Source organism: Rhinolophus sinicus, linkage group LG15, assembly GCF_036562045.2.
Source record: "Rhinolophus sinicus isolate RSC01 linkage group LG15, ASM3656204v1, whole genome shotgun sequence".
Classification (NCBI taxonomy): Eukaryota; Metazoa; Chordata; class Mammalia; order Chiroptera; family Rhinolophidae; genus Rhinolophus; species Rhinolophus sinicus.
In genome coordinates this window covers 17,225,343-17,253,238 of record NC_133764.1, presented here as the reverse complement: position 1 = coordinate 17,253,238, position 27,896 = coordinate 17,225,343, and the positions used below count along the sequence as shown (strand labels likewise).

General features: G+C 39.9%; 2 pseudogenes across 1 annotated transcript; one reads left to right on the top strand and one right to left on the bottom strand.

Moving 5' to 3' along the window:
- Positions 1–7,830: 7,830 nt before the first annotated feature.
- LOC109451314 (non-histone chromosomal protein HMG-17) lies at positions 7,831–9,001 on the bottom strand (annotated as a pseudogene). The gene has a single exon (XR_002137965.2). The product of XR_002137965.2 is annotated as a non-histone chromosomal protein HMG-17 (transcript).
- Positions 9,002–12,023: 3,022 nt separating this feature from the next.
- LOC109451320 (putative ATP-dependent RNA helicase DHX40) lies at positions 12,024–14,777 on the top strand (annotated as a pseudogene).
- Positions 14,778–27,896: the final 13,119 nt, after the last annotated feature.

Here is a 27,896-nt window from a genome sequence, read left to right as displayed (position 1 = left end):
TTTGTTTTGCTACTGAGTTTAACTACTCAGTTTTATGTGTTCCTTATATATTTTGGATGGGGCTTTACAGAATCACCTTATTTGAACTGAATTCATTTATTCATTCATCTATAGTTTGTCTTCTTGCAAAGAGGAACTTAAGGTTAGAAAGTTGCAAAAATAAATAGCAAGACAAAATATATTACATGTTAGAAAGGGAATGTAAGGGAAGGAAAGTAAAATAGAGCCAAGAGTGAGGGAATCTCAAAAAATTCATACCATGAAGTTCTATACACTTGCTAATAGGGCAAAAAAACAATTTTGACTTTAAGTTCCCTTGGCAACCAATAAAAAGATGAGAATGTGATTAGGTTGCAACAATATTTGCAGTGTTCATAGGGGAAACCAGCCCGCTTACTTAGGAAAGTCACCACCCTTCCTGAAGCTAAGACTTGACATAAATTTCTCCTCTGCTCTCTCTGATTGCAAATCTTGTGAACAATGTCACTTTCAACAGCATCTTCCTTATAGTAGGCCTGGAGATAAATTTTGAAGGGCTGTTTCTTACAGCGACTGTAATAAAAGCTGAAAACATTACAGATCTATGCAGTTCAGTAAAGGCATTATTATTATTAATTATTATTATTGTTGTTGTTGTTGTTTCCCAGAAGATAAGCAACTCTCTCCTGGTTTTATTCTGTCTATGCTTCTTTTATTTAAGGGATCTAGTGTAAAAGTTCTTAATCTGAGGTTCATAGACAATAGTTAGGGTATTCTAAATTCTCTGAAAGTATATGCAAAAATATAATGTCACTTTGGAGGATTATGATTATGACGCTCCATTATCCACATCCCCTACTAGAGGACGCAGGGGATGTTGATAAAGGAGGAGGTTATGCATGTGTGGGAAATCTCTGCATTTCCCTCTCAGTTTTGCTGTGAGCCTAAAATTGCAGTAGGTGGTTGTCTTGAGAAAAAAACATTTCTGTGATTCATTGAGTTGTGATCTGAGTTAGCTGCTTTTCGTCTTGACTACCATTTTTATTTGAAAGAATGACTAACAAACTAAGGCTATTAAGACTTACATATTTGGCTGAATTGTTCTCAAAAATGAACAAAGTGAGTCTGCACTTCAAGGAAAATAACTAACAGGATTTTTTGTCAATGATAAATTTTGAGTTCTCAAATAAAAATTAGAATTTTAGAAAACTTGTTCCTACCACCATGAGTTCAACGGCTTCCCAATACTTAAAAGACTTCTGATGATGATAAATGTGATTTTTAAAATATAGTATAATGAAATGTGTCAACATTTGGAAGATCTGCATAACTCAGTGAATCGATATATGTTTTCAGTATACAAAATCAATTTAATTTCTACACACCTGCAATGTATAATTAGACTACCGGTTTATTATGAAAGGAATGAACCCTTTCAAATGACCAATGCATATTAAATCATGCATGGGTAAAAGATCCATTCAAAGAGCAAGAAAGATCAATGGATTTTAATGAAATAGAACAAAAAAGTTCAGATTCTAAGCTGTAACTAACCTTTAAGAAATTACCGCTTTTTGTTTCCATGCAATACCAAAGGATAACCACAATTATCTCAAAAACGCTATTAAAATTCTCTTTGTCCAACTACATATCTGTGTGAGGTTAGGTTTTCTTCATATACTTCAACTAAAACAACATATTGCAACAGACTGAATGCAGATATATATATATATGAGAATCTAGCTGAAGCAGGCATTAAAGAAATTTGTAAAAATGTAAACATTGACACTTTTCTTATTACATTTCTTTGTTTTAGAAAATATAACTATGTTTCATAAAAATATGTTATTTATGTCAGCAATGTAATACATTTGTTGTTATTTTTAAATGAAATAATTATCTTTATTTTTATTTCTAATACAGTAATTATTGATAGATACAACCCACATAAACAAAAGCTCATTAATTTTTAAGACTCTTTGGTTTGAGAACTGATGCTCTAGAACTTTCACGAAATTTCGAAGAGGTCTGGGATCTCAAAAATGGTAAAGAACCACAGACCTTTAAAAAGGAATAGATGAATTTATCACATATTTTCCACAAAGGTTATTTTTCTCAGCTAAGCTTTAGAAAAGTATGGAATGGCAGTGAGTCTAGATTATATTTCTGACAAGAGCTAAGAGTGCAATAGTTCTGAGCTTCCAGTTCACTGCTGAGCCTTAATATTAACAGGTTTAAAACAACCATTAGATGCTCAAATCCAATTCCCTAATACGATATACAAAGCACTTTTATGAACTGTGCTTTATAAGAATTAACCAATTTAATTAGTGACAACTCTGTAGGTACTTGTGGGGACAGAGTCCCAGAGTGGTTTCCAGGTTCTCGGCCTCACGTGGAAAGGTGCTGGTTTGGTTATTAAATGGCCATCAGTTGTAATCAGATGACCATCCACTGTGGCTGGGTGGCCATCAGCTGTTACCGGTTAGCCATTAGCCACTAATATAATTGCCATGGCTACGCTAGGGGGTTGGTTGGTTGGCAGAGAAGTGGACGGCGGATTGCGGCTAGCAAGTGGGGTTAGCAAGCGTGGATGGCGGATTGCGGATCGTGTGGATCCTACAGCCCGTGTCTGGCAGGGCGACCAGCGAGACTGGGGTACAGGAAGACCCCTAGTAGAGGTACTGGCAGATGTTTGCTTTTGCATCTGGACCAGCCACCATCAAGAATATAGTGGTATGACTCCCGTATCTATGGCTCCATTGTTCCTTTTCATTCTCACCATATACTGCGTTCTTGTGTGGGGAGCGGGAGCTGAGTCCCTGCATGACTGTACTCTTATCAAATCTCTGAGTTGTACATTTTGTTGAATGAATAAATGAGTAAATACATAAGTAAATAGAATTAAGCTTTTTCTTACCTACATACAAATCCAGTTTAGAAAAGAGAAAGGTTTTCAGTACAACTCTACTCATCCAATTTCCCCTCAATATTTGCTTATCACCAGTTTTTTTGTTTTTGTTTTGTTTTTTGTTTTTGCTACCTGCCTTTTCTCTGTTTTTTTTTTCTCCTCAAAAGTCAACAGTTCACTCCTTTCATTCTTGAAATTTGAGATCTTCATTTCTCTTAAAATCTCCATGCAACTTTTGAAAATAAAGACCACAGTCTCTATCAACTAGTTCCACCTCACTTATTGCACTCCAGCACTTATGCTCCCAATGTGGGCCATGTGCTCATACTATCAGGTGGCTCTCCTAACCATCTCCTAATATCATTAATAATAACAAGAACTAACATTCACTGAGAACTTACTATGTGCTACATGCTTTACTGCATAACCTTACTTAGTCCTTATTGGGTAGCTAAGTGCGATTTTTATCATCATTATTTCACAAATGGGAAAATAGAGGTTTATGGAGCTAAAATAACTCGTGCAACTCTCATGGATAGTAATAGAGCCAGGATTTGATTTAAACCTGTGCCCTTTATTCCCCTGCAGCTTTATTGAGGTATAATTTACAGGTGGTAAAATTAACCTATTGTGAATGTACAGGTCAATGATACTTGGTAAATTTACAGAGTGGTGCAACCATTGCCACAATCAGCTTTCAGAATATTTCCCTCACCCGAAGAAGTTCCCTTGTGATCATTTGCAGTTGGTTCCTGCTCTTCCTCCTAGCCCCAGACAACTACTAATCAGCTTTCTGTTTCTATAGAGTTGCCTTTTGTGGAACACATATAAATGGAATCCTATATTGCACATAAATGGAATCTATTGTGTCTGATTTTTTTTCACTTAGCATGATGTTTTTGAAATTCATCCATGTTGTAGTGTGTCAGTAGTGTACTCTTTATTGCTGAACAGTAGCTGTTGCATAGTTATACTGTCTTTATTTATCCATTCACCTGCTGGTGTACATTTAGGTTGTTTTCACTCTTGAAACCCTATTATGAATTATGCTATTATGAACAAACATGTACAAGTTTCTGGGTGGACATATATATTGTCATTTCTCTTGGGTGGTTCTTAGTCCTATTGTAAGTTTGTTGAATGTTTTAAGAAACTCTCAAATTATTTTTCAAAGTGGCTGTATAATTTTATATTCCCACCAATATAAAATACATAAAGTTTCCAATTTCTCCACACCCTCATCAACACTTGGCATTGTCAGTCTTTTTTATTATAACCATCCTAGTGGGGGTGAAGTGGTATCTCATTGAGGTTTTAACTGGCATTTCCTTAATGACTAATGATGTTCTAATGATGTTGAGTATCTTTTCCTGTACTTGTTAGTCATTCATATATCTTTTGTGGTAAGAACCCATGACTACAAATTTAACGCCACCCAACCAAAGCCTCCCAAATATTCTATACTCATTCTCGCTTCTGTTTTTTATTACACTCTTCCTGTAACCCAGAATGCCCTGTTATTTTATGATCCCAAATTGACAATTAAAAAAAATCCAACTCCAGATTCACATCCCCTTAAGACTAATCCTGGCCCAACCTTTTATGCGTCCTCCCTCCCATCGTATTCTGCATGTAGCAAGAATCCAATAAATGTTAGATTTATGATGGACTTTGCCCCAGTTAAAATATATGAATTCTACTCAGTTTCTGAGTAGAACAGATCCTCAACATATATTTCTTGAAAACTGGTGCTGTTGAAGATGCAATGATGAATAGAGCAAAATAAAGTTTATCATCTAGTTAATCACCTAGGATGATGCACAGATGCAAGACCAAACAATCAAAACATATCCTCTGCAATTGTATTACCACTTCAGGCCTAAATGAGACCCAAAGACATAGTATTGATTCATGCATCATTTTGTTTAACTATCATTTATTGAGCATCTCCAATGTATCAGCCACTGTGTAATTGCTATTGTTAGAGGGAGAATTAGAGATAAATAAGATATGACCCTTCTATTTGTTCATAACAAGATGAAGAGAAACAATAAATGATCTAATAATTCTAATACAATGATAAGTGCTAACCAATGTGGGGCCACAGAGGAAGATGTTATTATGATGTCACAAAAGAGATGACTTTGATTTGGATCTTTAAGAAAGAATATTAGCCAAGTGAAAATGTAGGGCTTCCTGGTAGGAATCTGGCTCATCTCTGGGTTTTTTTTTCTCATCTCAAGGAAGTCAGACTGTCAAAAACCTGATTCAATTTTGGACTCAGTAAAATAATCAGGGCACAGAAAAATGTCCTTGACTGACCTGGGTTCCTGAGGATATCAGGATGATGTCAGCATTGCACTTTTCCTCACCTTTTCCCTCTCCCGGACTCATTACTAGGCAATAAACAATTTAGGAAATAAACAATTGTAGAACTCAACAAAGGTAGAAAGGTATATAAAAAATGAACCTCTAGAAAAAGGCTGTCTTTAGCAATCTGATTTCTTCAAACCTGGAGGATAATTCAAGAGGTGGGGGTTCTGTATTGTAAATAAGGTTAATTTCTCAGGTGAAACCATTAGGTTTTTAAGTCCAATGGCCAAGGAAACAAGGGAAGCATGAATATTAGTCTTGTGAATTGTTATTCTGAGTAACTCTAACAGGAGACTGTTCCTCCTGCCATTAACCAGGTGTAATAAAAGACATTCACATTTCAGTCATAATTTCAATCCTGCCTCTTGGTCAAACCACTTATCTGTCCGAAATCTTAATCTCCTTATCAGAAAAAACAATCCACCTTTAATTCTTTATTGAAAATTAAAGGAAGTATATAACAACCCCTGGTGGTCTGCTTGATGATGGTGATGACAATGCTAATATTGCTGCTATTAGTCCTCATGGCTAATATTTATTGAGCATTTTCTCTGTGCCAGGCATGGTTCCAAAGTGGTTTGTATGAATCTCCGTTCACCACTGTATCCATACGAAAGACAGGTGGAATGTCAATTGTCCTAGTCAGTTTAGACTGTCATAACAAAATATGTAGACTGGGTGGCTTAAACAACATTGCTTTCTCACGATTCTGGAGGCGGGGAAGTCTGAGGTCAGGATGCCAGCATGGTTTGGGTTCTTGGTGAGGGATCTCTTCCTTGCTTGCCAACGACAGGCTTACTGTATCCTTACAAAGGGGGGACACGAGGAGAACTCTGGTTTCATCCTCTTCTTATAAGGACACTAATTCCAGGATGGGCACCCCACCCTCATGACTTTATCTAAACCTGATTACCTCCCACAGGCCTCAATTCCAAATACCATCACACAAGGGGTTAGGGCTTCAACATATGAATTTTCAGAGGACATAAATATTCAGTCCATAACACCATTCCAGGAATTGGTTCTCCATCCTGGCTGCACATTACTCATCTAGGAACCTTTTAAAAAATATCAATGCCTATATACTAGACCAATTAAATCAGAGTATATGGGGGTAGGGCCCAGTTCTTTATTACAGAATAGAGGAAAGTAGAAAGAGGTAGCATTCATGTTTTTTCCTAAGTAATGAGCACCCAACTTTCTTAAAATCCTACCAGTCAGCTCAAGGATCCCTGATTTCACCCAATTTTCACTTCATTCCTGGATTTCTCTGTTTTTTCCATATGGGAAGAAAATCAAAAGAGAGACTTCTCTGAGGATTTCTGTGGCTTTTGAAGAAAAGATGTATTTGAGGCATGGTTAACACAGCACTTGCCTTTTCTCAGAGTCATATCAGGTCTGTTATTGCTAGTTTCTGGGACTAATATAATTTGTTTTAGAGATGCTCTGGTCTGGATTTATCAATTTGATTATTATATATTGACTGTATACCATGCATCAAGAGCTATGCTAGGCAGGGGGAATTTAAAGGAGAAAACAAATCTTTATCCCTAAAGAATTCACTGTCCAAGGTAAGAAACCCACGCAAATAACATGGATAAAATGTGGAAACTTTTATGTAAAAATATTGTGAAAGGCTTTGAGAATATTTATAAGGGAGCATTTAATTATAAACTATTAGGGAAAAATGAAGAAGGAATGCACTATTTGCACTGGCCTTTAAGGACAAGATGATAACAAGGGACGGGAAGTGGATAGAGGGGGTATTTCTGGCAGAGAGATAGTGGGAACAACGGGCTGGAGGTGTGATGGAATGTCAAGTGTCTCTCAGATGTAGAGCATTTAAGGAAAATTATAGAAAATGAGAATAACATGGTAATTTCTGGTCAGATTTTAGGGTGGTAGACATTAGAGGAGGTAGTTTAAAGAGATTGGTAAAACTTTGAAACAGCCACTTTACAGAATGAGAAAGGGAGTTTACCAGGAATAGTTACCATTCCAATGATATTAGCTACCATTTATGAGCCCTTACTATGTGCCAGGCACTCTGCTAAATGGAGGATATACATTGATGAACCAAGTAAATATGGTCGCTGACCTCATAGAACTTCCAGTCTAGTGGGGGAGGCAGAAAATAGGTATATTCTAAAAATATGTAATGTTATCATTGGGATAAGTGCTATAAAGAAACAAATGGTACCAGGAGAGAGAATAATAGTTAGGGATTAAGACCAAGTTGGAGGAGAGGAATAGCCTGAGACCAAGACTCAAAAGATGAGAAGTAGACCGTGACAAGAACAGAGGGGAGAGCTTTTGCTAAAGCCTTATGGCAGGAAAGAGTTATACACGTTCCAGGAATTGAAAGGAGGCCAGTGACTGGAGCACAGCAGGAGAGAGTAGCACAAGATGAGAGAAGATGTGGGTAGAGATCAGATCATTCAGGGTTTCTTTTAGGTACCAGTAAGGAGTCTGAATTATATTTTTATGGCAATGGGAAGTTGTGGGCTGGTTTTAAGCAGGAAAATAACATGACTGGATTGGGTTTTGTTTTTTTGTTTTTCCCAAGCCAAACTGCATCCAGCTTTATTAAAGATACTTTTCATAAACAAGCATGGTATTTCAGGCAGGACATGGGCAGACAATCGTTAACAGTATACAACAACTTTCACACTCCCTTCTTCAATGGACTACCAAAATCAGAAAGCCACTATAAAAACCCAATGAAGTCTTCATTTGGTGCTCTGAACAGGTAAAGTTTAGAGTGAGGGCTGACATTTCACATTAAGCATGTTGTTTAAAAACTTTTCACAAGCCGACCCTGACTTTCAGGAAATGAAATGAAAATGGCACAATTATCAATCTGTAGGTCCACAATCTAAAAATGGAACTGCTGCTTTTTTGAGGGATGCCATCTCAATGGTGACACTAGAAAGTCCAGATTGCCTGACATACTCATAACCAATTTTTCTGGGTCAGGTCCCAACAGGTCTCTGGGTTTAAGGAAGTCTATGCTTAAAGTGGAGAGGAAGAGGGAGCTAAGGACATAAAAATGAATCTGAGTTTTTCCACACAAGGTGTTTGTGCCAAGGTGGCTAATGTGTGTCAACATCAAGGGATCCCTCCTCCTAAGAACCAAGAGGCGGTCTCTCAAAACTAGAAGGGAAAGGTGTTTTTCCCCATGTCAATCCAGCTTTGGAGACATTCTATTAGTAATATATGTCCTTCCCCAAAAAACAACAATGAAGTGTTCTGTGTGCTAACAACATAGCTTAAAAAAAAAAAGTAAAACAAAATTCTGCATTTTTATAAAACTTGATAAAAAATAGTATTTCAAACTGTACAGTCACCAGAAGTACACAGTTATCAAAAATGCACACACTTCACTTGGCATCTCCAGCACCTTCAGCTTTCTGTGCCTGGTCTGTTTTGGCACCTCTATTTTCTGCAGGGTTATTCCTATCCTTGCCAGCATCAGCTTTCCCCTTTTTCCCTTTGGGTACCTTCTCTCCCTTCTTTGCAGGGGCCTTTTTAGGCTTGGGCTCTGGCTTTGGAGGAGCAGGTTTAGCAGATAACCTTGTGGATCTTCTCTGTGGTTCGTCCTTCACCTTGGCTTTATCTCCTTTAGCATCGCCTTCAGCCTTTCTCTTGGGCATAATGGCGCCTGCGGCAGAACATAGACGCTGGACGCGGGGATGCAGCGGCGCGCGAGCTTTAGTCGTTCTCACCTCTTCCTCACACTGCTCCCGGATTGTGTTTTAACATTTCTTCCTTTTTAATTAAAATTTATTGGGGTAACAATGGTTAGTAAAATTACATAGGTTTCAAGTGTACCATTCTGTATTACGTCATCTATATATCACCTGTGTGTTCACCACCCAGAGTCAGTTCTCCTTCCATCACCACATATTTGACCCTGTTTACCCTCTTCTACCACCCTCTTCCCGCCTTCCCCTCTAGTAACCACTAAACTCTTGTCTGTGTTTATGAGTTTTTGTTTCTTTATGTTTATCTTGTTCTTTTGTTGCTTTCAGTTTTATCTCTCACATATCTGTGAAATCATGGTTCTCTGACTTTTTCTGTGTGACTTATTTCACTTAGCATAATAATCTCAAGATCCATCCATTTTGTTGCAAATGGCACTATTTCATCTTTTCTTGTGCAGAGTAGTATTTGGGTTTTAACATTTCTTTAGTTATTAAATAGAGAGTGGATTGTAGCAGGGCAATCAGAAGGCCTAGGAAAATTTTTAGAGGAATGGGGCTTCTATCAGATGAAATACTGAAGGAAATTAAGAGCATAGAGTGACTTGGTGAAGACGGTGAAGATGTAGGTTTAGGTTTTGTTGACTTTGGGGTGCTAACACTAGTAATTTCTCCCATGGCTCCAAGATGGACTGAGATAAAGGAGATTTGTTGAGTCAGAATAGAGAATTTCAGTGATTGTGGATAGCTAATGTAAGGATAAGGAAGGTCAGAGAGGTCATGCCAGGACTGGAGTACAGAGAAGCCAAGGTACTTTCTTGCCCAGAGCTACTTTTACAGGGGTGTCAGGTATCTCACATCATCCTGTCAAAGATGTTCCACAAACATCTGGACTGGAGCTTAGGAGTGATGTCTGACTGACCAGTGAGATTAATTTTGTAGCACATAGCAAGGAGTTAATTAACTTTTACCAAATGGATAAGATTGATGTGGTAGTTCTCTATCTAGCAGGGATAGTTGAAGGTACTGAAGTGGATGAAATCACTGAGAGAGAAAATAGAGATAAAAGGAAAAGGGAAACGCCAAGAACAGCCAAGTTCTTATTGAAATTGATCTGATAGAAACTGAGTGGTCTGATCACTAGAGAAATTTGCTTTAGACTCTGGATGATCCTAAAACTGGTATTTTTAATAAGAATGAGAGACTATCTATTAAAGAAAGATGTTTAATTTCTGTCTCTTGTGCCTGAAAATATTTTAAAGACTAGATAGACAGCCTGCTAAATAAGTAGGACCCTAAGCATTTGGTAACATTATTTCAATCAGATTCGCACTTTTTTACATAGATCTCACCAGGACCAACCAGGAGTTTTGAAATAAAAGAATATTGAATAAAATAGCATTCAGTCATTAGGAAATTATCTCTTGTAAAAAAAAAAAAAAAAGGCTAAATGGGGTCTCTGTAAAGAACTGTAATTAAAGGGGAGTGAAAACAAATTCTTTGCTGATATTTCAGTGGGTTTAATTAAAACGTAGTTACAGGGATGAGCCAACCCATTGCATGTGCAATATGTATCTAATGTATTTGGATTTCGAGTTCTAGCAAACAAATCCAAAAACACTCGAATAGACCAGTGATTCCTCCGCTTTTCTATAGGAGAGACAGTATAACCTAATTATTAAGATTGAGGGCATTAACATTACACAGACCTGGTTTTATTTGATTCTTGCTCAGGCACTCCTAGCCCTGTGACCTTAAACAAGTTACTCAATCTCTCTAGGCCTAGTTTTCTCATCAGTGCTACATAGAAAATGAAAGAACCTACTTCAGAGGATTATTGTGAAAATTAAATGAAAAATTAAAGCATTTAGCCTAGTGCCTTAACAGCAATACCTGACACATTTCATTGCAGAAAGACGTAATGGAAACAAACTAATATCTAACACATATTATTTGCCAGCTACTGTGCTTAAGTACTTTAAATACATTATCTCATTTAATCCTTTGAGATAGGTACTATTTCTTATCTGAATTTCACTCATGAGAAAAATGAGGTTTAAGGGATTCCAGTCATGGAGAGCTATACAAATACCTAGTTAGTACCATCACCCACAGGTGTGCACATGTCTTTTGATGCAAATATATGCATGCATACAAATGCAAGGATATTCACATACCCATTGTTTCCAGTCCTGCACTTTCTGGCACTTCTATCTGGAATTCGTGGTGCTGCAATAGCAGAGCAGCCTTAGTGGAAATAGCTGGAGGAGCACCGACTCAACCAGCATATGTGTTTTAATGAAAAGGATGATGCATTGCAAAGAGCACAACTCTGTCTCTAGGAACTTGCCCAATGACCTTGAATTAGTCACTTAACTAAGTCTTTGGGCCACAATTTCCTCATCTGTAAAATGAGGGGGCTGGCTCACTTCTAGAATCCTCTGGATCTAAGCAGGCCTCAAGCCTACCACCTTGTATAGGCAGTTCTATACAAACACTCTCGCCCCCATGGCAACGGCCACTCAGCTCTCAGCAGCACTGGTATGCCGCTCTACTCCAGCCAGCAGTACTATTTCCATCGCAAATTCCTGGGTGAATAGAGGGCTTGAATGGGGGAGGGCTCTGTCAGTCAGAAATCTTAAAGCCCCTGGCTTTAAAAGAAATTCTGGAATAAATTGTCGGTGGGTGGTGTGTATGCGCTAAATCAGAAAAAACAGCATCAGCATTTTTCACAAAATCACCCTTTTAGCAGGTAGAAGAGCGGTTTTAGCTGAGATGAGATTTAAAGAGGCATTTTGGCATTAAGTGCTGAGTCAATGACTGGAGGAGCCTGTGGCCCAAGTTCATTAGCATTGGTGAGGATGACAAAGGAACATCATCAGAGGGTGTTTAAATCAACCCGAATTTTTGAGAAGCGATTACAGTATTTATTTCTAAGCTATGTAGACTAGTAAGACTCTCTCACTACGATGGACATTATCAGAGCTCCGTCTTAGAAACACAGAGATTCTGGGGCAAAGGGACGAGGATAAAGGTGTAAGACAAAGAGAACATCTCTTTTCAAGGAAAGCAGGACACGTCCTTGAAAATGCTACCCTATGTCTGCCCTACTCTCTATTTTCAAGCCTTGTTTTTTGCTGGTAATGGTATGATGACAATGCTGGATTCATGGAGAGGACGAGCTCCTGCTTTTTCCTCCTCCACGTTGCTTCATTATATTTGAGCCGAGGGAGTAGGAGGGGGCACTATTCATTTATAACTCAGATGTAAATGAAGCGAATGCAAATAAGGCACCAAGTTTAAAGAACTGACTTTCTTTTTTCCCTCCGATCTCCCCGGATCGGTGGACATGTTCACCTCCGCTCCTGGCCAGGTCTATGTCCGGGTTTCCCGTGGTCGCAGGCAAGGCGCCAAGGCAGCAGAAGGAGGGTGAGCGGTCAAGAGACACCACCCCCACCCCCCAACCCCCACCTTGGTAGAGCGGCCTTCGGCTGTTTCCATCTCTGATAGAGAAAAGAAAGGATGCACATCACAGGAGGGAACTTTTCCTATTCAAAAACAAAGAAAAAAGCTTATTCAAGCTGTGAGGGACAATTCATTCCTTATTGTTACTGGACGTGGTAAAACATCTCAACTTCCAAAATATCTATGTGAAACAGGGTTTTCACAACACTGTATGATCCGTGTGACTCAACCAAGAAAAGCAGCTGCCATATCAGCTGCTCAGAGAGCTGCTGAAGAAATGAAATGCTCTTTGGGATCCAAAGTAGGATACCAAGTTCGTTTTGATGATTGCAGCTCTAAGAAAACAGCAATCAAATATGTGACTGACGGAGGTTTATTGAAGCATATTCTGGGAAATCCAAATCTTACCAAGTTCAGTGTCATTATTTTGGATGAAACCCAAGAGAACCCTAACTACAGACATCTTATTTGGTTTATTGAAGAAGCTATGTCAGGAGAAGTCTCCTAACAGGAAGGCTCATTTAAAGGTCATGGTGATGTCAGCAACTACGGACTTAGCCAAGCTCTCTGCATTCTTTGGAAATTGTCCAATATTTGATATACCTGGAAGGCTTTATCCAATCAGAGAAAAATTCTGCAATTTGGCCCACGAGATAGAGAAAATACTGCACATAGTCAAGCAATTGTGAAAGTGACCATGGATATCCATTTGAGTGAAATAGCTGGAGACGGCTTGGTTCTACTAATTGCTCAGTTTGAAATCGAAAACGTTGTGAGTTACTTTTTCAGATGGCAGAGTCTGTTGATCATATTATGATGTTCAAAATGCCCCTCTAGATGGCTTGTTAATGTTGCTATGGTATGGATCTATGACAACAGATCAACGGAGGAGAATTTTTTTTTGCTACCTCTACCTGGAATTAGAAAAGGTGTCCTAGTCACCAATATTTCTGCAACATATCTGACAGTAGGTGGAATCAGATATGTGGGAGGTGGTGGCTTTGTGAAGCAGTTAAATCACAATCCCATATTAGGGTTGAACATTCTGGACATAGTTCTAATTTCAAAGAGTGAGGCATTACAGTGAAGTGGCTGAGCTGGTGGGACTTTCTCAGGAAAATGCTTTCAGATCCATAGTAAAGATTTTTGGAACTCGTGTATGCCCGATCATGTGATCCCTGACATTAAGAGAACTAGTTTGACATTTGTAGTTTTGAACTTAAAGTGCTTTGCCATGCACAATGTTATAAGATTTCCCTATTTGGATCCACCTAATGAGGGACTTATCTTGGAAGCGCTTAAACAACTTTAGCAGTGTAATGCTATTGACAGCAGTGGCCATGTGACCAGACTGGGTTTTTGTCTGTGTTGGAATCCCTCTCCCTCCACATCTGACATGTGCAGTAATAAAGGCTGCTTCTCTGGACTGTGAAGATCTATTACCTCCAACAGCAGCAATGTTGAAAAACGTCTTCATTAGACTTGTTGATCCAAAGTACCAGAACAAAGCAGAGACATTGTACCAGAACAGAGACATTAAGAATTGGCAGCTAAAGATGGAGGATTTAATGGCCTTGCAACTTTAACTGTTATCATTGAACAGTGCAAATCAAGTGTAGCTCCAGTTTCATGATGCCAAAAACTTTGGATTCATTGGAGGTGTGCTTCTTTTCTGCATTTTGCTTTGAAGCTCAACCTTGAGAACTAATTGGGAAGCTTAAACAAGCAAAGCGGTTTCCTAAGAGAAACTTTTGAAGGCCTCAACATGAAGTACTATGAAGATATCTTTGTGCAGGTTGTTTCAAAACAACCTTGAAGATCTGTTGGGAGACTGTTTTGCACAATGGATGGGCATGGAAGCCCAGTTCACATTCATCCTTCCTCAGCTTCATGAACAGGAAACCAAACTTGAATGGGTAATTTTTCATGAGGTATTATTTACCACCAAAGTCTACGCAAGAATTGTGTGTCCACTCTGTTATGAGTGGGTGAGAGATCTGTTACCCAAGTTGCATGCATTTAATGCACATAATTTGAACAGTGTGGCCTAATGTGAAGCAAGAGAAGATGCTAAAAGGAGATGGACAAAGAAGGAAAATGTAAAGCATCTCAAGGATGGGATATCAAAAGAAGTCCTAAAGAAAATGCTAAGGAGAAATGATGATAAATTCATATCCGATGCAAGTGCTCATTTCCTTGAGAGAAAGCAGCAGAGGTCCCAGGATTACAGTGACACACTGAAGGAAACAGGCTAAGCAGTGACCCCCTTAATTCAGGAAGTAGGAAAAGAGGCCAGGAAATGTGCTTCTACTTTGCCATTCCTGTCAGTACCAAGAGGAAGTGGTCAGCAGCTGTCATTAGCATACGAGTTAAAAGCAAATCAAAGCTCAAGAATACTAATAAATGGAATTTTCAAAGGAAAGTTTGGATCGCCATAGTCATAGGCAACATTGTATGAAACCAATGAAAAGACAGGACACATGACATTTTTCCTCACTTCAATTTTGCTGGCCTTACCTGGTATCAAATGCTGTCTTTGAGATATTTTCAAAGGACATCGAATTGTATGTAATCAGCCATGTATTCCACTTGCACTGAAGCATTAAAAATTGTTATCCTTAAACCTCTTTAAGGCCTTCTTGTTGCTATTAGAATAGTATTACTAGTATATCAGGTTATCAGGTATGTGACCATTTCCTTCAGAAGGCTGAACAGAAGGTTTTTACTCAGCAATGCTTAGATGTCTAACTCTTTAATTGCTAAAGAACTTTATAGATATTGAGAAAAAAGATTTAATCAATTAGTAAATAAGAAAATTGCTGGGTGACCGGTTAGCTCAGTTGGTTAGAGCGTGGTGCTGGTAGCACCAAGGTGCCAGTTTGATTGATCACCACATTGGCCACTGTGAGCTTCTCACGCCTTAAAAAAATAAAATATAAAAGTTGCTTCTGGAATTAATGTTAATTCTTAAGTTGATGGGATTATACAAATTCCTTTTTATATAAAAGTATGTTGTTTAAAACAGCAGCTATAGCCATTAACCAAATTGGTTCAGATGATTTTATATATATATATATATATATATATATATATATATATATAATCATACACATATATATATATATTCTTTTTTTCAGCTGTCCCTACACCATGTACGTAGATACAACAGTGTTTCAAACAGCCCCTCCACCAGGCATACTCTTGCCTCCAGCTGCTGGGTAGGACCACTTAAACATCTATTATGCCAGTGTTGAGATGGGATTTTCAAAGCAGCCAACACTACATCACCAGTGTTTCAAATTGGAAACTTGAGGCTAATTAGCATCACACTCAGGCCACATTCAACACCTGCCCACTCTGTTGTTTACTGCCTTGTATTCAAGTTATTTGTGTATTTGTTTGTCTCGCCCAGTAGATCATATACTCCTTGTGGGCAGGGACGATGTCTTTTTCATCTTTGTATCTTTCATGGCACCTAGTGCAGTGCTTTGCACATAGTAGTCACTCAATGTTTGTTAAATAAAGCTATTAGTGTCATCAAAATAAAAACAAAAACCCCAAACTTTCTGAGACAAAGCGGTTCCAGGAGAAAAGCAATGCTCACTTCACTATGTTCCCACCTGAGGGCAGCACTGCTAGACTTTCGTGCCTCCTTATGGCTGCTTACCGAGAGGTTTGCATTGCAAAGGCACTAAAGAGAGGAAGAACGCGGAGGTGGGGGTGGGAGGTTGGGAACCAGGCTGGTGAGAGTTCTCAGAAGAGGGTTCTCTATTGTCGGAGACAGAGCTGTGTCCATGGTGCTGGAGGAATCCCAGAATTAATGGATGGTCTCTGTTGAAGACTGAGCAACAGAACTAGCTGAGAGATACAGGAGCTGTGACATTCAGTGCAAATCAAAGCTGGCCGCTCCTTACAAACCTACGGAGTTAGAACTTGCTGTTTTCCCTCTTGCCACTAGAGGGTAGAACATGAAAAGAAGATTTGAGCATTCTCACCCTCTCCAATTGGCTATTCAGCCCTGGAGGAATTTTGAGTTTTAGAAGGATAAATCTTGATCTTGCTAACATGTATATGTGGTCAAGCCATTTCCCTGCTTACACATTTTCAATGGCTCCCCAAAGCCTCCAGAATAAAGTCTGAGTTGATGAGAATGGCCTACAAAGTTCTTTCCAAATTGTCCTTGGTCTTCCTTCCTAACTTTACCCTTTCGCCCTCTGCTCCCTACCTAAACATACACAACCGTAGGGGAAGTAGTGAGGTGGAAAGGGCAAGGGCATCGAAGCCAACCACAAGCCAGTAAATGATCCCAGATCCCCCCTTTCCACCACTCCCACATTCAAATTCACTAATTCCTGTCTATTCTGTTTACCTCTTAGATAAACTCTGTGAGGGCAGGGACCACATCTACCTTGTTCATTTGTATATCCTTAGTACCTTGCACTCTTAGTAGGAGCTTATTAAATATTTTTATTGATTAAAGTAATAAATGAATGACTACATCCATGTCACTGTTATCAGCCTAGTCTACCTTACTACCATCTCTCCCATAGTCTGCAATGAGAACCCAAGGGGTTTCCCTATGTCCCTTCTTTGCTCCCTGTAATGTGTTTTATACTCTGCAGCAAGAGGGATGTTTCTGAAATGCTTAAAACCCTTCAATGGCTTCCCAGTGCTCTTGAAACAATCCTTAATATGACCCACAAAGCAAGTATAACTTGGCGTTTGGGCACTTGCTAGTTATATGATCAGAAGAACATTACTAAATCTCACTGTCTTTGTTTCCTCATCTCAAAAAATGTAAACAGGGGCGGCCGGTTGGCTCAGCTGGTTAGAGCGCAGTGCTCATAACACCAAGGTCGCCGGTTCGATTCCCACACGGGCCAGGGAGCTGCACCTTCCACAACTAGATTGAAAAAAACAATGACTTGACTTGGAGCTGGTGGGTGCTGGAAAAACACACTGTTCCCCAATATTCCCCAATAAAAATTTTGAAAAAGTGTAAACGATAATTATTCCTGCCTCACAGAGTTGTTGGGAGGATTAAATAAGGTGAATATATATAAAATGTTTAGCATAGTATTCTGTTCTCTGTGTAATAAATGGTAACTATATGATTATTAAGACATGAATGATGTAGGCCCTATCTACCTCTTGCGATTCCCTCTCATTTTGTGGCATCCTCATTAAGCTACTTTCAATTTCTGCAAAGTATTATGCTCTTTTTTAATCCTACTCCTCTTTCTGATTCCAATGTAGAATTTACCTCCTCTAAGAAGCTTTTCTTGACACTGCAGACACTCCATGTCTGGTTCAAGTGGCCCTGCAATGGATTCCCATAGCAGTCTATGTAACATTTATCATGACATTGGTTACCCTCTCCTGGCGTAGTGACTACGGCATTTAGCAATGTTTCAATAAATTTCTGTTGAATTAACTCTAGACCCACTGCACTTCCTTTTTTATGCTCTTTGTGTATATTATTTCTTCCTTCTGTTCTAAACAGAACATCATGACTGCTACATTCATATTTCCTTTCCAAGGGAAATTTCCCCACCTACAGCCTCTATTGTAGAGGCACGCCTAGGTAGCCATGGTTCGTATACTGTTCATGAAAGTACTTCTGTCTTAGCTGACTGGATCAGAATTGGCATCTGATGCAATGGTAGACAATCCAGAACCTGGCCAGCAACTTACAACATGCCTGGCACCATAAAAGGAGTAGATCAATCAGATTCCCTCTCACTCTCTAAAATCTGAGTTAGAAAAAGCAAAGAATGTGATTATAAATGATAAGAACAAGAGCTGAAATGATATAGAAAGAAAAACCACAAGATAAGCTCAGAAGGGTTAAGCCAAGCTATAGCTATGAAGAGATAGAAACTATGAGGTAGAAAACATCAATACAAAGTGAAGGCATTGTAAGGTATATAAATGTCCAACACTGTGTTGGACACCTGAAACTAATATAATATCGAATGTCAACTGTACTTGAAAAATTAAAAAGAAAACACAAAGTGAAGAATAAGGAAAGAGTTGGTCATCATGAAAGAGGCCCTGCCAGGAGGAGAATAGCTAAGTCATGCTTATGATTGAGCATCAGGATAAAAATACCTAAAATATTGTCTCTTGCTCTTTTGTGCTGTTAGTTTTCCTGAGTTTCTGTGACACATTTCTTTCCAATTGTTGAGCTAAATGGAGTGAGTTGTCCTTTGCAACCCAGAGGGCCTAACTGATAAACCTTCCTCTGTTTTGGGAAAAAAACAGGCATCCTTCAAGGCTGAATTTTTGGCACCCTTTTCTGCTCTCTCTCCATTTAGACAAGCACTTGTCACATTACCTATAATTATTGGTTTGTCTATCTCTACCATGTGAATATCGGACTGTGAACTCTTTGAGAACAGGGTATCTTGTCTGTGTTTCTCAGCAGCACACTCTGTCTAGAGGCATACTTGATATTAAAACCAGGTACTGTTCTAAGTACTTTACATATTTTTATTTATTTAATCCTTGTGAAAGCCCTCTGAAGTAAATACTATCATTTCCTCCATTTCACAGATGGAGAAAATGAAGCCCAGAGAAAGCCTTGCCAAAAGTACAAAGTACAGAGCAGAGAAGGAATTCAAACCAAGAAGTTTGGTGCCAGAGTTCAGTGCAATATGGCCTTGAACTCAAGGAGAATGTGGACAGGGAATAGTAGTCAGTATGAATATCTGAACACTCTTATACAGGGTACAAAGCACTTTCGCACATATGTGAGGACATCAGGGAACGCCTCACCCTTTGCGGAAAACCAGTCAGCAGTTCAAGCTCTGGAATATACCAACTACCCAGATTTTTCACATAGCCACAGAAAAGCGAAGCATGAGTAGAAGGCACATACTGATGCATTTTGTAAACTCATGGACTCTTAGAGGTACTAATACCTGGTAGGTTGGTCAGGTTTCTAGGCTAGTATCTAAAGAAAGGGTTGTATTAGACTATGAAAGCCTTTCATTGGGCCAAACAACCACTTTCTCAGCTATTCTAAGAACTGAGTTTCTCCATAAAACTGTGAATTGAGGGTGTGTATGTAGTGTGGCAGGGAGGGGGGATAGAGTGAGTGGTGATTCCACTTTTGTACTATTGTTTTGAAAGGAGTCTGGGTTTAGGGTGCTCTTTCAGATGCCTTTATTGGCAGCTTCACCCAGTTCTTTTGAGTTGCCATGGCAACAGGAAGCCAAACTTTGGGGGCTGTTTATTAGTGAGTAATAAGGAGCCAACTGAAAGGAAAGCTCTTTGAGGAAGCCTAGGGGTATGGGGTGGTTGTGGTGGAGTAGTGTGTTTATATATTGGTGTGGGTTAAATCCAGATGTCTCCTGGCACAATATACAAGTAGCTTCCTCCTAAATGCCTATATCTGAGAGAGCTGAGTAAGTAACTAGGGGAGCCATCTGAAGGTAGCAACTATTCAGCGTGAGAATGTCCTTAAGTATTAACGGTGCTGTGTAAGGACAGAGAGAGTCTTTGGGTTCCTCAGTAGGTGAGAGAACAGCAGGAGATGCCCCTACCTGAGGAAAATTTACCAGGGAAGTGAGTGAGATTTGCGCTTGGGCTGAATTCCTGGTAACACAGCCATATGGCTTTTGCTGGCTGCCATCCTTTTGCAGAGCAGCTAAAGTATATAAAGGATTGTGCTTTCCTCACTGTCACCTTTAATCCGACCCTCAGCAGCAGCCAGAACTCTTAAGCGAAGACTCAAGGTGCCCCTACCTATCCTTCCAGCCTGAATTCCTGCCGCAGATGAAGGACCCTGGTCCTTGCCCCAAGCCACTTGCCACAGCTCTGATTTTCTCCCTAGAGTAGGAGGCTCCAGAGGACCACAGCTGACTCTGCCAGGCACAGAGGGTTGAGTCATCCTGCAGGCGTCAGCGCTGTTAGCAACAGCTCTGCTGATCTGTATGCAGCTCCAACTCCCTCTCCGGTTCAGAGTTTTGGAACCGTCTTGTTCAAAAGTAAAGAACAGAACACAGATGGCTGGTAACAAGGATCCCACAGGGGCCTCTTTTCCCACTAAACCTATCCTGCTAATCCTTTTATAGGAGAAGAGAAAATAAATGGTAAATGTAGCAAAAGAGGAGTGTCAGCTTCTGCACTGTTCTTTGGATCCTGGTGGAAGGCCTCTGAGAACAACTTCCAGCTACCCCTTACGTTTCCCAGGCATATTCCCCTCCCGGGCCTTCTTCCTCCTCATTCACAACTTTCCCTTCCTTCTCCTCGTTTCCCATACCAGTTTCCTATTCTCTGTGTTATCTTTGAATCTGATGGAGTATTTTGCTGAGTGCTTTCTATGTAACCAGGCGATTCTAATCCATACATGTATAAGAAAATCAAATGCACTAGAAGCTCAGAGTGGCTGATTTTATCAGTTTTATCTCTTGAGAGTCCTTTTAGTTTCTTTGCTTCTCCTGAGGTAGCATAATGCATTACAAAGAACCAGAGAGAAGTGAGTTCCAAGCCCCATTCTAAAAAATGAATAGCATACATAAAAATAAAAAAATTCTGCGCTGCCATTTACTAGCTGTATCATCTTAGGCAATTTACCTCACCTCTCTGAACTCCACATATGGCATTTGAAGATGTATATAATTGTACCTACTTTGCTAGTTGGTTTACAGATTAAATTAGACAGAGGTAAAACACAGTATCTAGAACATAATAGATATGTCCAGTAAATATTAACTCTTTTCTTTTCCTCCCATCTCCTGCTGCTGTAAGCACAAGTTCCCTGCTTTTCAAGGATCTGAAAAAAAATGTTTTCCCATTGAGAAAGTTAGCATCTAAGCTCAGGTGTTGCTGATGCAATCGAAGCAAGAAAGGCACGTGGGAAGTATGTGTGAGTGTTTTGCAAGACGAGAGGACCAAGAGTTTGTAAAAACTAGCATGTGGATATACTAATGTTATAGTGGGGACAGAGCCAGGTGTGCAGTTTCCAGGCTCTCGCCCTCACGTGGAAAGGTGCTGGCTCAGGTAGTAAATGGCCATCAACTGTGATTGGATGGCCATCAGCTGTGGCTAGTTGGCCGTCAGCTCTAACCACTGAGCCATTGGCCACTAATATAACTGCTGTGGCTACGTTAGCAGAAAATGGGGGCTAGCAAGAAGATGGTGGCTGAGCTAGCAAGCGTGGATTGTGAGAGGCGGATGCCGCCAGTGAGAATATAGTGGTATGACTCCCCCATCTATGGCTCCGTGGGTGTTCCTTTTTGGCCTCACCACATCCTGCGTTCTTATGTGGGGAGCGGGAGCTGAGACCCTGCCGGATGCCCTGCATGACAGTTACTTTTCCCCAAGTTAGGAATTTCCTGGTGAAGATCGCTGGTTTCCTTGTGTCGCTGCTGAGCACGGTTGATACTAATTTATTTTTCTTGGAAGATAAGATGCTGGGTTGCTGATTGACTGTGTGACGTTAGGTAAGTTATTATCCCTCTCTGAGCTTCATCAGAACAAAGGATCGCTGCTATTCTTTACTCAAGGAAAGAGGATTGGTTGAAGTTTGTGTAAACTCCAGGAGAAGAGTTAAGTATGGTTTGGTATCATCCTTGGCATTGAGAATACCGGAAGTACTTGTACAATCAGGTCAAATGCCACTGTTCATCTTACGTGATTACTAAAGACTCAGTTGACATGGGGCTGTGGTTTGACGTGGTTCCTTTGTTCAAGATAATAAATATGTGTAATGTCAATTATACTAATGTGTTTTGCTCTAGTTGAAACAAGAAGGAGGTTGATGACGAGGCCAGGACATTGCACCTCATTCTCTCTGACCAGGCGCTCTCTGACAACACGTTTTTCCTGTCTCTCTTTGTAGCTGGTAATTAGGTTCTCAGCTGAGCTGTCAGGAATCTTGACAGGTTTCATAGGCAGTCACCATCTGACAATTTACAACTCTGGGCTTCTCATAGCTGGCATGTTTCCTCCCAGGGAACCAAATTTTCTCAATCCTAAGCTTCTCCTATTACTCAAAGAGTCTGATCTGAGAGGAAAGCTAGTTTTCTCGGTGCATTATCCAAGTCCAAAGCCGACTGTTGAGTTCAGCGGTGGCGATGGGGAAACCTCTGTATTCATGTATGTCCACAACAGTAAGGGCTGACTCTATGGTTTGGCAATGGGGTGGGAGTCATCGAAGGTAGATGTAGCATGGTAGTATGGGAATTTCACATAGCTTTTCAAAAAGAGAGAAAAAAATAGTTAATGAAGTTGCTTTTCTTTTGCTCCTAAAAAGCTCAACCCTTATACACCCAAAAAATTGAAAGCAGGGACTCGAACAGATATATGTATACCCACGTTCACAGCAGCATTATTCACAATAGCCGAAAGGTAGAAGCCACCCAAATGACTGTTGACAGACAAATGGATAAACAAAATGTGATTTATACATACATGGAATATTATTCAGCCTTGAAAAGGAATGAAATTGTGATACATGCTACAACATAGATCAACCTTGAAGACCGTACGTTAAGTGAAACAAGCTAGTCACAAAAGGACAAATATTGAGTGATTCCACTTATATTAGATACATAGAGTAGTCGTATTTATAGAGACAAAGTAGAATAGTGGTTGCCAGGAGCTGTGGGGGGCAGGGGTGGAATGAGGAATTGCTGTTTAATAACTATGGAGTTTTACTTTTGGAAGATGAAAAAAGTTCTGGAAATGAATGATAATGGTGATGGTTTCACAACAATGTGAATGTACTCAATGCCACTGAACTTTACACTTTAAAATGGTTAAAATGGTAAATTTTCTTATGCATATTTTACCACAACCTCTTTGGGATTAGGGGACTTATTTAGTTGATCAAAAAAATCAGTTCTTCCCAGTATGGATCAGAAGCTCCTCAGATGGACTCTCATGCTTACCTTGACCATAGCACCGGCCAGACTGTATCAGCCTGTCATGCTGTTCATCTGTTTTTTGCCACCTACCGTGTTTCCCCTAAAAAAGACCTAGCCGGACAATCATCTCTAATGCGTCTTTTGGAGCAAAAATTAATATAAGACTCGGTATTATATTATATTACATTACATTACCTTATATTATGTTACATTATATTATATTATATAAGACCCAGTCTTATATTATAGTAAAATAAGACTGGGTTGTATACTAATAACTGTTCCAAAAGATGCATTAGAGCTGATTGTCCGGGTAGGTCTTATTTTCGGGGAAACACGGCCATCCATTGCCTCTGTTTCCAGTACTTGAACCTCAGTTGCTGGGAACCAGCCTCTTTTCTGTTCACAGTTTATGTAGTTCTTGTGAAGCTAACTTGACTTTGAACTCTAGAGATGGAACTTGCTTTTCAGGCCCAAGCCAGTCAGTGTATGCAGTGTAAGATATTCCCCCAGATCTGGCTTGGGGAATGGCACTTGATCCAATTACAGCCAATTAGATGCAATAAGACTTTCTCTGGCATTTTGAGGAAAGAAATTCTATTTTTCCCCCTGAAATTTGATGTCGACAATAATAACAATAATAATGTAAGAGTTACCATTATTGAGTACTTATTCTATGCCAGGGAGAGTTCTGAACACTGAATTTTTCTTTACTCTTCATAATAACTACATTGAGTAGGTATGATTATTGTGTTCTTTTCACAAATGGTGGAACTAAGGCACAGAGAATTTTGATTAGCTTGTTAAAGGTCTCATAGCCAGTATGTGGTGAGGCCAGGTGTCAAACCAGCTTTCCCTCTGAGCCATTACGCTCTATTGCCTTGATAGGAGGTAAGGGCTCGAATCGCTGCTGCCTCTTGTATAACCCTAGACCAAAAGCAACACAGTGGAAGTCTTGGAGATGAAAACAGAGCCTTTAAGCCCTGAAACTAATTCTGCCTGAAGCCAGCCCTACCTCTGGACTTCTTAGCTTGTATGAGCCAAAATATTCCCATTTTTCCTTGCAGTCCTAAATGACTTAGAACTGTTTCTTTGTTGGCCTTTTCCACTAGGCCATGATCTCAAAAATAGGAATAGTATCTTATTTCTATGTCCACAGAGCCTAGCATAAAATACACATAATTGACATTCAAAAAAATGTTTGCTATCTATCAATTCAATTATTCCATAAACATTTATTGTGAGTCATTTATGTGCCCTGCAATTGGGTTAACTGTGGGAGATGGAAATAAAAGTGAGTGAATGAAAGCTGTTAGCTTGGAGTGTACAGAAGAATAGGAGCTGCAAATGTTAGTATGCTAGAGAACTCTAGGAAAAGATGCACACACGTTAGATTTCCTAGGAAGTTCCTGTCCCTTTGGCACTATGTGCATAGCTGATGGGCATTTTTTGGGTTCCTGCACATACCAGATAATTTCAGGATTGTCTAAGGTCCTAAGAATGTCTGGAACTACCTGCTTCCCAAATTGATGTACATACCAGACCTCTACCTGGCCCTATCATATGAACCATATATTTTCTGCTGTGCTTCTCTGTGTTGCTTGAGCCTCAAAAGTATATTCTGTAAATTGACTACAGCCTGCCCATTTCTCAGAGTTATGGGGAAGATCAAAAGAGGTCATAGATATGAAAGTTCTATAGCATCCCCACAAAACCATATGTAGGGACGGAGTCCCAGAGAGCAGTTTCCAGGCTCTTGACATTACGTGGAAAGGTGCTGGCTCAGGTAGTAGATAGCCATCAGCTGTAATCAGTTAGCCATTAGCCAGTAATATAACTGCCATGGCTAAGCTAGCAAGTGTGGATTGTGGCTAGCAAGGGGGTTGGCAGAGAAGTGGAGGGAGGATTGCAGCTAGCAAGTGGGGTTAGCAAGCGCGGATGGCGGACTGCGGATCATGTGGATCCTACTTCCTGTGTCTCACCCAGCCGCCAACGAGACTGGGGTGCAGGAAGACCCCTCGTTGGGGTACTGGCGGATGTTTGCTTTTGTGTCTAGACCAGCCACCATCAAGAATATAGTGGTATGACTCCCCTATCTATGGCTCTGTTGTTCCTTTGTGGCCTCACCACGCTCTGTGTCCACTCACCGAGGGCGGGACCAGAGACCCTGCAGTACACTGTAACATTTGGTCTCACCAGCAGTTCTGTTCTACTTGTAGTGAACGTCTGTTTTTGTCTGTCCAGAATGTCTCCCTCTTCTTCTGGCAAAAAGTATCCTACATTTCTTTGGGGAATTCCTCTCCACCATTCTGTGTAGTTCTTGTGGGGCTGTTTCTCTAGGCCTCTTGCCACAGAGTGGACACAAAATTCCAGCCAGGGCAATCAAAATGCCTCACCCCTTGGTGAAGCAACAAGCCCATAGCTGGGCATATGACACAGGGCCCAAGCTGGGCCACTCAGAGCTGTTCCTTTGGATTTTATATGTTGTTATGTGAGAGCGAGGAGCTTTCCTTTGCCTTTGGGGTCACTAAATTGGGATAAGGTAAATCTGAACTTCTGGGGCCTTTCCTGCCACTCCACTTTGCCCTCTGCCCCAGTCTAGCCTCCCTCTGCTGCATGAGATAAACTACTAAGATGGAAATTCTCCTCAGCATGTTCTATGTGAAGTCTGCTTAAACGTCTCATGGAAACATGTCTGTGGTCCATAATCTTTAAATTCTGATCTGCTTACCCTCACACAATCACAAATGCCTTCAATTTCTACATTTAGAATATTGTAACAGTTCTGTGTTGAGAATATTTATGAAGAGGAGAAATAAAGGATGAGTTTCATCATAACCATTTATAATGGTGCAATTTGATAACTAGATTAGACCTTTGTCCCCTGCTCAGAGGTTTTAGATAGCAGGTGGGAGAGAGCTGGTTACATAGGAAAGGTCACATAGCAGGCAAGCTCAAGGGGTTGTATAAACCTGAACTTTGGGACGAGGGCTCCTGTCACTAATGATCATAATATAACATATCAGTAAAGGAAGTATCCAGTTAAAAGCAATATTAGAAATATCCCTGATTCATTTGCTATGTGTAGACAGTATCAATGGCAGCAGTCAGTGTTGGGGTATTTTAAACTAGGTGGCAGCAGTGGGAAGCACCTGAACCCCCCCAATTGCATCTCCCAACACAAACACAGACAAACTTATAACAAAATCCAATCTATAGAGAAAAAAAATATCCAAGTGACTAAGAGCTGGGTGTTGTGTGGAGAGACAGAAAAAGGGGAGACAAAAAGAGACAAGCTCCTAAAAAAATTCTTTTAAATCCTAAGGCACTGGACTTTTTAGTTACACGGTCTACTAAATGTCCATTTTTTCTATGCTTTAAGCTAATTTGAATTGTGACTTTCACCCAAAAGACTTCTTACTAGTAAAGTATTGCTACCTAGTAAAGAGAAGGCTCAACAGGAAGCCCAAATAAAATATCAACTTATTTTGTTTTGATTGCCAGCTGTTTCTGTTTCATATCCTACGTGACACAACTTTAGTAGGAATTTGTGTCGCTTTTTTTTTTTTTAATCCAGGCAGATGTCAGCCAAAGAGAAGGGCATGACAAAATCACCAATTGGTCTCAAAGATACATTCCAAAAACTTCTCAGTCCACAAACATGTTGCCCAACCCTTCCCACATTCACAGATGTCCCAGACAATCATGATACATGATCATGGGGTGCCTGCCAGAGCGTAGTGTCAGAGCAGTGGCATGAATATTTACCTCCTTACACATACAAAATAAGAGCTAACACTTTAAGACATTTTCCATGGGCTAGGCACTTCACATGTTATCTTATTAATCTTCACACAACCATCTGAGGAAGGTAATGTTAACCCCATTTCACAGATAAGGAAAGGAACACAAGCTGGTAATGAAACGGACATAAAGTAACATAGTCACTGACACTAGTAAGCGATGGAGGTGGGACTCCACAGTAAATGTTTTCCTACAGTACTGTACCAACTTCACATCCACTACTTGACATCTTCGGGGCTGTTTTTTAGACTCTGGTGTGGCTGCCTTAACTTATTCATGGCTTACTGCAGATACTTATCCGATAGATACCTGAGACTGAAGATTTCTAGGTCAGGACTTTCTTGAACTGAATTGTATTCTACCATCCTTAGGGTACCTTGGCCCAATATTTATTCCTGTGGGTGAAAAGGGAAGAAGAATCTGTGGCTTCCACATGCAGGCATTTTTTAAAAGATTGGCATTTAAAAAATGGATCCAATTATGTGGGAATGCAGAGCTCTAGACACAACTTTGTATGTGATAAGCTTTATTTTCCAGCCTGTGAAACCATGCTTTATATACGTATCAGGCAGCCATTTGTAGACATGCCTGAGTGATGTCTGATAGCCAGACTGTAACCTGCCTTAATTAGTTGGTCCTGGGACCTAAAGACAAAAATCTATGGATGCACTGATAACAGCCCAGGATGCACACCATGGGCATCCAGTAACATATTTATTTATTTATTTGATGATTATCAGTTCCATGGTATATTTCACCCCTGGTTTCTAACCTGGAAATTCTAACATG